Below are 11,447 nucleotides of genomic sequence, written 5' to 3'. Positions count from 1 at the left end.
AACTGACAGGTTTGTACAAGGGAACCTACCTTGAAATACTGAATAATGTAATCTATTACGAGAGGGTCAATCGACAGAGATAATGACAAACTCCTACTATGCGGCAGAAACGCGATCGGAAATGAGAACTGTGTGAAAAACCCTACATGTAAAATCGTAGGTACTGTAGCGCTAAAACGAGAGCATACGCGGCCGAGGGTATCAGAGAAGAATTACAGGTCCCTACTAATCTGGTGTTGAAGATATTTTACCACCAAGATCTCAGGGAGTGTGCAGACAATGAACAGCCACTGACCTCTGTCCTGCTGGGCTTTCTAATGTTCAATGACCACAGACAAAACCTGAGGAGATAAATTCCGGAAAGACTCTAAACTTGTGCCTGGATCACCGAGACAACCTTACTCCTAAGCCTGTGCAAGAGTATCTCCAGGAGCAGACACTATCAATACACCTATTCTCCCTGACAGTCCAGATGAGACCCCTGTCTCGTGAACAGGGCACTCACACTGAAAAAACATGTTTTGCCACACTCCATCACGCTCGAATGTTTCCAATCGTAGGAGGCTGAGGGAAAATGCGTCAATCATCTGTGTTCAGTGCACTCCGCAAAATCCCACCAAGCCTGATAGCAACATTTTTTGTACCCATTGTGGTCGCTGCTGCCAATTTTCAACAGGGCTCTCTGATATCACATCATGTCTTCTTGATTGCCCAATCAACTCCCTGCATTTCATGTGACGAGAGAAAGCATCCATGAAAATCGCTGACAAATGAAAATCGCCCAGATGCAAGGTGTCGGTAAGTTGGGCCTCCTGTGGCTTAGACCACAGACTCTGAAAACCACTGAAAACAATAGTAACACTTGCCATCAGCTAAGCAAAACCGAGATGGTAAACATCAATAAAGTCGCATTTGACATCACTTCATGCCTACAGTGACCAAGAGCCATAGCAGGTCGACTGTCCTGAGAAGCTGCCACATGCTATTGTCCACTCCCCCACCTATTCGCAGGAAATCCAGCCCAGGCTGACCTCACGTTTTTCACACTCAATTCAAGTGGCCCTCATCCAGCCCCAGCTCACCACACAAAAAGGACAGAAGAGAAAACAGTGTTACAACACCATAAAAATCTCAGTCATCGTTACCAGTTTCATTTACAGCAATGGCCTTCTCCAGCCTGCCCTCACTGAGATACTTTAATAAAATGATATCAAATCAAAAAAATTAAGACAAATGAGAGGAGACAGGCCACAAGAGGCTTGTAATCTCTCACAACCACAACCCCCCCTGCCCCCCCCCCCCGTCAGTCATAACAGATTTGTTTCTGACAGTGGTTGACTAACTCAAAGTAAGGATAGTTTGACAGTCACTCATAAAAAATCTGACTAATTGTTACCAACATGTCACTACAGAGGACAAGTTTGAGTCAAGTATTGACATCAAAAAGGGAAAGTCGATTACAATGATGCCAGCTTTTCAGCAGGACTAATTACTGGTTGTCTGGAGACCGTTAGAATGGTCACACTCAGTTGACCACATGAGGATTGGTCAATATTGTTGAAGTGACTCCACAGATTTGTGGGAGTCATCCATCGTCAAATGAAGAAGGACAGCAGATTGATCCAGATGTGGACAATTGTTCCTTACTGCTCTCACTTGGAAAGCAGAAGATATATAAAAAGCTGTGCAGTCCTCAACAATATAGCATGGATATGCCTTGTGTATACTGTCCATCTGATTATGTGAGTTGTGAGAACTCAAAAGGTACTGGAGCTAGTGCCCGACATTAGTGTGGCACTAGAACCATGGCACTTGAACCATTCTCTTCATCACTGTGTGCTGCCATTTCCCTAGATGAGCGGCTTCCACCAAAGGGTCACTGTCACTTCAATGGGGCATTCCCAGGCATCTGTGTAAGTGGGCACCTGGCTATCTGCGATGACAGTTTTGGTGAGCATGGCAGTTGCCAGTGCTGGGTGCTTCTCCTTGTCATAGCTGATCATGGTATGCATGGCTCAGGTAAGCTGCCACACCCACTTTCACTGCCACTCAGCTGCCACATGCAGCTAATCCCTCCAGGGAAAAAGTGGGTGGAGAGTTGTCGGTCAGCTGCTAGGCTTTTCTCCATAGCTAGAGTCCCTCTGAAGTGACTCCTGTAGAATACACAGTTGCATGCTACTGCATTCCATCTGCACAATACTGAATGATTCCCCATTGGTTTCTCTCCTCAAATCCTTTACATTATATTACACTACTGGCCATTAAAATTGCTACACCAAGAAGCAATGCAGATGATAAACGGGTATTCATTGGACAAATATATTATACTAGAACTGACATGTGACTACATTTTCACGCAATTTGGGTGCATAGATCCTGAGAAATCAGTACCCAGAACAACCACCTCTGGCCGTAATAACGGCCTTGATATACCTGGGTATTGAGTCAAACAGAGCTTGGATGGCGAGTACAGGTACAGCTGCCCATGCAGCTTCAACATGATACCACAGTTCATCAAGAGTAGTGACTGACGTATTGTGACGAGCCAGTTGTTCGGCCACCATTTTGACCAGACGTTTTCGGTTGGAGAGATATCTGGAGAATGTGCTGGCCAGGGCAGCAGTCGAACATTTTCTGTATCCAGAAAGGCCCATACAGGACCTGCAACATGCGGTCGCGCATTATCCTGCTGAAATATAGGGTTTCACAGGGATCGAATGAAGGGTAGAGCCACGGGTCGTAACACATTTGAAATGTAACGTCCACTTTTCAAAGTGCCGTCAATGCGAACAAGAGGTGACCAAGACGTGTAACCAATGGCACCCCATACCATCAAGCCAGGTGATACGCCAGTATGGCGATGACGAATACACACTTCCAATGTGCGTTCACCGCGATGTCGCCAAACACGGATGCGACCATCATGATGCTGTAAACAGAACCTGGATTCATCCGAAAAAATGACGTTTTGCCATTCGTGCACCCAGGTTCGTCGTTGAGTACACCATCGCAGACGCTCCTGTCTGTGATGCAGCGTCAAGGGCAACTGCAGCCGTGGTCTCCAAGCTGATAGTCCATGCTGCTGCAAACGTCGTTGAACTGTTCGTGCAGATGGTTGTTGTCTTGCAAACGTCCTCATCTATTTACTCAGGGTCGAGACGTGGCTGCACTATCTGTTACAGCCATGTGGATAAGATGCCTGTCATCTCGACTGCTAGTGATACGAGGCCGTTGGGACCCAGCACGGTGTTCCGTATTACTGAACCCTCCTGAATCCAACGATTGTCATTGGATCTCGACCAACGGGAGCAGTAATGTCGCGATACGATAAACCGCAATCGCGATAGGCTACAATCCGACTTTGATCAAAGTCGGAAACGTGATGGTACACATTTCTCCTCCTTACACGAGGCATCACTACAACGTTTCACCAGGCAACGCCGGCCAACTGCTGTTTGTGTATGATAAATCGGTTAGAAACTTTCCTCATGTCAGCACGTTGTTGGTGTCGCCACCGGCGCCAACCTTGTGTGAATGATCGGAAAAGTTAATCATTTGCATATCACAGCATCTTCTCCCTTCGGTGAAATTTCGCGTCTGTAGCACGTCATCTTCGAGGTGTAGCAATTTTAATGGCCAGTAGTGTATAAAGCATTGAAGTACATAATATACATATACAGCGTGATTCAAAAGTAACTATACACACTTGGTGTATGCATCAAAATAAGAGTAAAACGTTAAATAAAGTTTTGTCTGACATTTCTTTATTGCAGAGTTATTCAGTAGAGCAGGAATCACTATTGCAACACAGATAAGATTAAATTAATTCTTCTCAGAAAGCAGCAACATGAAAGGTCTCGAAATTCAACTCAACTACGTTCTGTACGTTTATCCCCGGACATGTTCAAAACGATGTCTATGTAGATGAAGACAATGATGTACTCGACTTCTTACCACACTAGGAATATTTTAGTCTGTTTATCTCACTCTGCATAGTTGCACAGCTGTTTTCAATTCGCTGCTGTAGTTGTGCTCCATTTTCATCTGCAACACCATACATGAGCTCGTTGTGATGGCCCCAAAGGTAGATGTACAGGGATCAAGATCTGGAGATCTGGCTTGCCAAGCAACTGGTCCTGCACGACCTGGCCACTTGTTGGGCTAAGCAACACTGAGATACTCTCTTGCCTCCCGACTGAAATGTGATGGAGCACAGTCGACAAAGCCACATCAGCCGATGTCCAGGCGAACATGACTTGCCGAAAGCCTGTACTGGCTCATGATGTAATGCCTACCACAAATGACATTAGGTATCATAACTGGGAAATAAAGCAGATTCAGACAAAACCATATTTAACATTTGCCCCTTATTTTCACTCATCTATTATATCCACGACATGTGTACTGTTACCTTTGAATCATCCTGTATAAATCTAGTGTTGCATTTTAGTTTGTTATGTACGATTTTGTGAAAGTCCAATAATGCCAGCCATGAGCGCTATGTTGCTTGGGGAGAACCCAGGCAATAGGGGCTCCAACTGCATCTTCTGTATCTCCATTTTTTACTACCTCTATGAGCGTACGATGTTGGGAAGGAACTTGCTGTATGTGTAACCAAGGTGTAGATAAAGGATTAAACATAGGTTCTCGTTTCATTGTGCTTTATTACTGTGATTGAAAATGTTTTCTCCTTGCATCATTTATTCCTGTTTTATACGTGTTTCCTTGTGCAAGCTCCTAGCAGTTCACAGGAAAAACAACAGGAGATCTCCGGAAACTGTGACATTGTAGTGTTACCTCTACGGCTCACAGTTAGTAAATTATTTTAATGCCAGTAAATTAGCAAGTTGTTTTGGCAGTAGGTAGAATGTAATTAGAGGTCATATCTAGAAATTTAATGGTAACTTATGGACCAGTTCATATTTAATGTCTTCTTGCGGATGCTTTCTGTTTGTCATTTTGTGAGATTTTGTGTGTTAGAGATAGGAAGGCCCAGTAGGTTAAGTTAATTTAAACAATGTCCAACTCAAAATCGCGACATGATCGATCGTGCAATTTTGATCCATGATACAATATCTTTGTAATTGTTTGTTCTATTATATTTGAATTGTAAACACTTTATATTGTCAATAATTGTGTACTGTATTGTTTTATTTGTATTGATAACTTGATTTAGTATGGATATACACTACTGGCCATTAAAATTGCTACACCTCGAAGATGACGTGCTACAGACGCGAAATTTAACCGACAGGAAGAAGATGCTGTGATATGGAAATGATTAGCTTTTCAGAGCATTCACACAAGGTTGACGCCGGTGGCGACATCTACAACGTGCTGACATGAGGAAAGTTTCCAACCGATTTCTCATGCACAAACAGCAGTTGACCGGCGTTGCCTGGTGAAACGTAGTTGTGATGTCTCGTCTAAGGAGGAGAAATGCGTACCACCACGTTTCCGACTTTGATAAAGGTCAGATTGTAGCCTATCGCGATTGCGGTTTATCGTATCGCGACATTGCTGCTCGCGTTGGTCGAGATCCCATGACTGTTAGCAGAATATGGAATCGGTGGGTTCAGGAGGGTAATACGGAACGCCGTGCTGGATCGCAATGGCCTCGTATCACTAGAAGTCGAGATGACAGACACCTATCCGCATGGCTGTAACGGATCGTGCAGCCGCGTCTCGCTCCCTGAGTCAACAGATGAGGACGTTTGCAAGAGAACAACCATCTGCACGAACAGTTCAACGACGTTTGCAGCAGCATGGACTATCAGCTTGGAGACCACGGCTGCAGTTGCCCTTGACGCTGCATCACAGACAGGAGCGTCTGCGATGGTGTACTCAACGACGAACCTGGGTGCACGAATGGCAAAACGTCATTTATTCGGATGAATCCAGGTTCTGTTTACAGCATCATGATGGTCGCATCCGTGTTTGGCGACATCGCGGTGAACGCACATTGAAAGTGTGTATTCGTCATCGCCATACTGGCGTATCACCTGGCGTGATGGTATGGTGTGCCATTGGTTACACGTCTCAGTCACCTCTTGTTTGCATTGACGGCACTTTGAACAATCGACGTTACGTTTCAGATGTGTTACGACCCGTGGCTCTACCCTTCATTCGATCCCTGTGAAACCCTACATTTCAGCAGGATAATGCACGACCGCATGTTGCAGGTCCTGTACGGGCCTTTCTGGATACAGAAAATATTCGACTGCTGCCCTGGCCAGCACATTCTCCAGATCTCTCACCAACTGAAAACGTCTGGTCAATGATGGCCGAGCAACTGGCTCGTCACAATACGCCAGTCACTACTCTTGATGAACTGTGGAATCGTGTTGAAGTTGCATGGGCAGCTGTACCTGTACACGCCATCCAAGCTCTGTTTGAGTCAATGCCCAGGCGTATCAAGGCCGTTATCACGGCCAAAGGTGGTTGTTCTGGGTACTTATTTCTCACGATCTATGCACCCAAATTGCGTGAAAATGTAATCACATGTCAGTTCTGGTATAATATATTTGTCCAATGAATACCCGTTTATCATCTGCATTTCTTCTTGGTGTAGCAATTTTAATGGCCAGTAGTGTAGTTCAACAAAAACAAGGACATAATTGTAATCTCTCCTTGTCGTCAGAAATGGTTGATTTAGATCTGAGTGGACAGTGGTGTGTGCATGTTCACAACTGCGTGCTTTGCCTTCTGGCAATCTTTACAGACTGCCAGCGCACTCTAATTCTTCTTCCCAGGTTCACAAAGTAAGACAGTGACCTCAGTTTCAAGAAGCACTTTCTTCGACCGAAATGCTCACAGCTTAAGTGATGTGCCACACTACTTTGTTAACCACTTCTATGTGGAGTCATAGGCACCATTCCGATTCCTGTACATTACTTCTGTGGAGGAGAATTCCTTTCCTTAGTAAGTAGAATTGTCGAGTGGCAGCTTGATTTCGACCTTTCCATTTCTGCTTGATCCTTAACAAGTCCGGGTTCTTATCCTGTTCCTTCTTAAAATACCTCAAACTGTAGGTTACAAAGTTTTCAAACACAACATTCCCCAAGTAATACAGGCTAAAGTGGTTGTCCTCAATATAGTCAGTGTCATTGTAACCCAATATGAGAACGCGAAAATGCATGTACTGTTGTGTTCATACTGCCCTCTATGTACTCAATGGGGAAATTATATTGATGCAGATACATTATGCATCGTATGAGCATTTTACAGTTAAATTTTGCAATAAGAAAGAATTCCAGGGCGTTATGATCTGTATAAAATCTGGTTTTTCTTCATATGTAGGAAAATTTTAACTTTTCAGACCACGACATGATCACGGAGCCTCCACAGAGTATTTTTTTTCGCATTTTGTGAGCACCCTGATGGCAGATGCAGTAGTTTTCCACGCATGGTTTCCATTGACATAGCCCTGGAAAACCATCACTCCCAGTTGCATGTATGTGGAATCCGTTACCATACAGAAATCCGGTCTCAAATTGGAATGGGAGAGTATTGGCGCCTCATGTGTGCCAACTCCAGAGCCCGAAACTCGCTCTCAGCCGTTTCGCCCCAGTCACATTTACTTTTCTTTCCCATCAGCTAATCCAGACAGGGGATACTCTGAGTCCACGTGAGTATAACAGTTGTAGAAATTTATGATTCCGATGAAGCCTCTTAGCTGTCTTTTGCTCTTTGGTCTTTCGAATTTTGCAGTCGTTTCTATCTTCTCTGGTTAGGTGCTTTACCATTGGCCATTATGATGTGACGTAGAAACTTTACAAAATCCCGAAGATCGACTTTTCATTATTTATGGTGACACTGTGCTTCTTGAAGATACAGAAGAGTTCCTTTGGAACCGTATTGTGTTATCCCCACGTCTTTTCAGCTACCAGAAGATCGTCGACGTAAGTCGTTATGTGCCGTTTGAGTAATTCGCTGAGAATGCTATCAAGGGTTTTTATAAATGCGGCAGATGATAAGCCCACCCCAAACAGCAGTCTGTAAAATTGATAACACTTGCCAAAGGCAAGGAATGCTGTGTATTGCCTGTAACTGGGATCGAGCCCAATCTGCCAGGGGCTCGACCAGAGGTCTACTGAAGAAATAACGGATGCTCTGTGAAAGTTCTGAAGATGTTCTTCTAGCCTCTCAGACTGATCCGTCTGTGGTGCAATAATTATGTTTACCTGACGAGAGTCTAGGACGAGACAGACAGATCCATCTGACTTATCGATCACTTTTAGCAGGTTATATGCAAATCTGGCAGGTTCTATCACCCCATCCGCTAGCATTCTCGATATCTCATTCGCAACTTTGTCTCTATAAACCTGGGGTATAGCATAAAGTGACATGAAGAATATCTTGTGTGGATGCACATTAAATTTATATTGAAATTTCTTTACCTAACCTGGTTTTGGCAGAAAAACTACTTTGTTCTGTAGCAGCATATTTCCTAACTCACTATGCTCAGCAGGCTCAATGCAATCAACAGTTTATATTTTGTTTTCTATCGTCTCTCTAGTCTCTCTGATCACTGCTTCCTCTTGTGTTCATTGACTTCTTCAGACAGTTGTTCAACTGATCGGTCTTTCTCATTATGGCAATCGATGTAATTAAGTCTAACACAACTGCTTGGAAGTTGCACTTGTATAACCTGCTCTTCAAATCTAGTATAAATGGTTGTCCCGTTCCACAACACAACTTCCCTCTTCCAAGGTTAAGAATCGCTCGGCATTCATTCAAAAAGTGCATGCCTGTTATTATATCCGATGCCAAATTTGGCACAATCAGGGAGTTGCTCTCTAGTTTGTATGCTTGACACATGAACTCTTACTGAGTCTGCAGGCTTACTTCCACGCATTTCCAGCCAGAGCCCCTTTTACTTCCGTACTGTTCATGGCCAGTGTTGGCCTGCTTCTTTTCTCAGAAAAACGCTGGTATGCTGTCTCAGAAATAGCAGTAATATGGCTGCCACTGTCCAGAATACCGTGCAGTCATAGCCCTCCTATTTTGACAGTGATCGTGGAGTGAAGGTCCTGTCGTGTTAACACTCCTTGTTCCTCCAGCAAAATCTCCATTAAGTTCCCGAGATTTGACAAGAGTATACAACTGAGTCCGATAACAGTTGCAGGTCCCTTGCGCTGAGTCCTGCCCGCTCGACTCTGGCGTCAGTTTCTTATCAGTCTACGATTCCGTTGTTGATTTGTGGGCTTTGGCCCCGAACTTCGAACTCCTCGCCTTCCTCATAACCTCGGTTCGTTCTCCGCCAGTTCCGTTCATAGTGACGCTCGTTAGCCGGCCGATGTGGCCGTGCGGTTCTAGGCGCTTCAGTCTGGAACCACGTGACCGCTATGGTCGCAGGTTCGAATCCTGCCTCGGGCATGGATGTGTGTGATGTCCTTAGGTTAGTTAGGTTTAAGTAGCTCAAAGTTCTAGGGGACTTATGACCTCAGAAGTTAAGTCCTATAGTGCTCAGATCCATTTGAACCATTCTCACACAAATTCTGTAATTTTAGCACTGAGAGAAAGTGCTTGAAATCAAACACCGGTACACCTCTTGTGCCTGTAGTTAAGCCAGAATCTGACACTCTAGCTTACTCCATATGCCCCAGGATTTCATGTCGAGTGCTGTGACCAACAGTTGCTGGGCCACTGTGGTACACGATCTCTGTATTGCACTTCCTTAGGGGGCTGCAACTATGCGAGAGTTCGGTTTTCGTCCGGGTGCTCATGCCCTGGGGCATGTTGCCTTACGCTGACTCCATGCATAGGGAGCTTCGTGACGGTGGCACTGTTTTATGTGCTGCTTTGGTTCCATCTGAATGCGAAGTGTGAATGGTACACAAGCCTTTTCTCTACCCCGTTGAACCTTTGTGAGTTCCCTGTAATCACCTTCTGTCCCTTCATATCGAGGGGGGGGGGGGGGCATTAATTACATGAGGTGCTTATAGAAGGGAGCTGGTCTAGCCGAATCTCACACAATCTCACATGGTGGGTAGAGGGGGGTCTCGGCAAATATCACGTAATTTTTTTCCGCAAGAAACAGTGTAAAATTATGAGAAAACTGGGTTAAATTAAGTAAAATATGCTTCTCCACTAAAATATGGCTAAATGCTACACTATAATATTTACCTCAGTTATGCAAACGCCACAAAGTAACGCAGTAGCCCCTCCATTGTTTAGCTGCCACTGCCAGCCAAACGCACAAATCAACAAACGCTGCAGCGTATAAGCCGGGTGGCAGCCACGTGCACACGGGTCGTGACCAGCTGTGCTTATGCCCACAAATGTTACGTTACTCAATGGCTCAGTCAACTCTTTCACTCATTCAAAATGAGTTATCTTGATTATTATATTGCATATGTGAAAGGACACGCCCACATGAAGAAGTGCTGCCAGGAAGAAGTGACAAAGCTAGGGACTGGAGTGAAGCAAAGGTTCCTGAAAAAGGAAGAAAAAAGATGCTGCAGCACATGCGATAACTACTTTCCATCCATCACAAGAGCTGCAGAGCACCGATGCCAGGCCCATAGTGCTCCAGCTGCACCAGTGTGCAAAGTGCAGCCCTCAAAGTTTGTCACATGTCGAGGTAATGATCCCCTGTGTGCAAGCAACAACGGCTTAGAGTGGTTAAATCAGAGCAAGGATGAACCAGCTGATGAATTTACCGAAAATCACATGGACATGTTGTTTCCAGTAGCCACTTCTGAGACCACACTTGAGACCCTATGGATTGAATAAGAATGAATATTGTTTTTCGAATTTTAGTGGTTCCTTTTATTTGAGTATTTTATTATTCAGTTTCCTCATTGTGATTCTAGACTGCGATCTGTCTTAAATACTAGCCTTAATTAGTCTTAAATGAAAATAAACAACTTGTGAGTTTTTAAATAAATTCAACGCAATCAAGCACTTATTAATGTATTAATGATAAAAATGAGCATTTTGTAAAATCTCGTATGAGATTCGGGGGGGGGGGGGGGGGGCAAGCCAAAATCTTACGTCTCACTAAGGTGGGAGGGGAGTGGGTCGAGAAAACGTCAAAATCGTGCCACATAATTAATGGACGCCCCTTATTAACATGTGTATTGCTGTTTGCGGCATGCCAGACTAGTTATTTGCCATTATTGCTTTTTTCTTAGCCTCTGACATTCTGTTTTTGCTATCAAAGCCTCCTTCTTCAGAACTAAATCAGTCTGCGTTGCTTCAATGCTGATCTTTCCTACTTCTGCCAAGTGCTCAATGATTTTGCTCAGTTGATTATCCATCTCCTGTGCATGTTCCTTCACATCTCTTTCCCTTTTCTGTTCTGCCTCTTCATGTTTCCTTTCTAATTCCTGCATCTCCTGTTATGTTTCCTTTCTGCTTCCTTTATTCCTTTCAGAATTTGAGAGTGAATTTGGCTCCTCCTCTTGCTGTGTTCCTTCTGTTGGTGACATGAAATGGGATTC

Source organism: Schistocerca cancellata, chromosome 2, assembly GCF_023864275.1.
Source record: "Schistocerca cancellata isolate TAMUIC-IGC-003103 chromosome 2, iqSchCanc2.1, whole genome shotgun sequence".
Taxonomy (NCBI): Eukaryota; Metazoa; Arthropoda; class Insecta; order Orthoptera; family Acrididae; genus Schistocerca; species Schistocerca cancellata.
Note: the sequence above shows the minus strand (reverse complement) of the source record.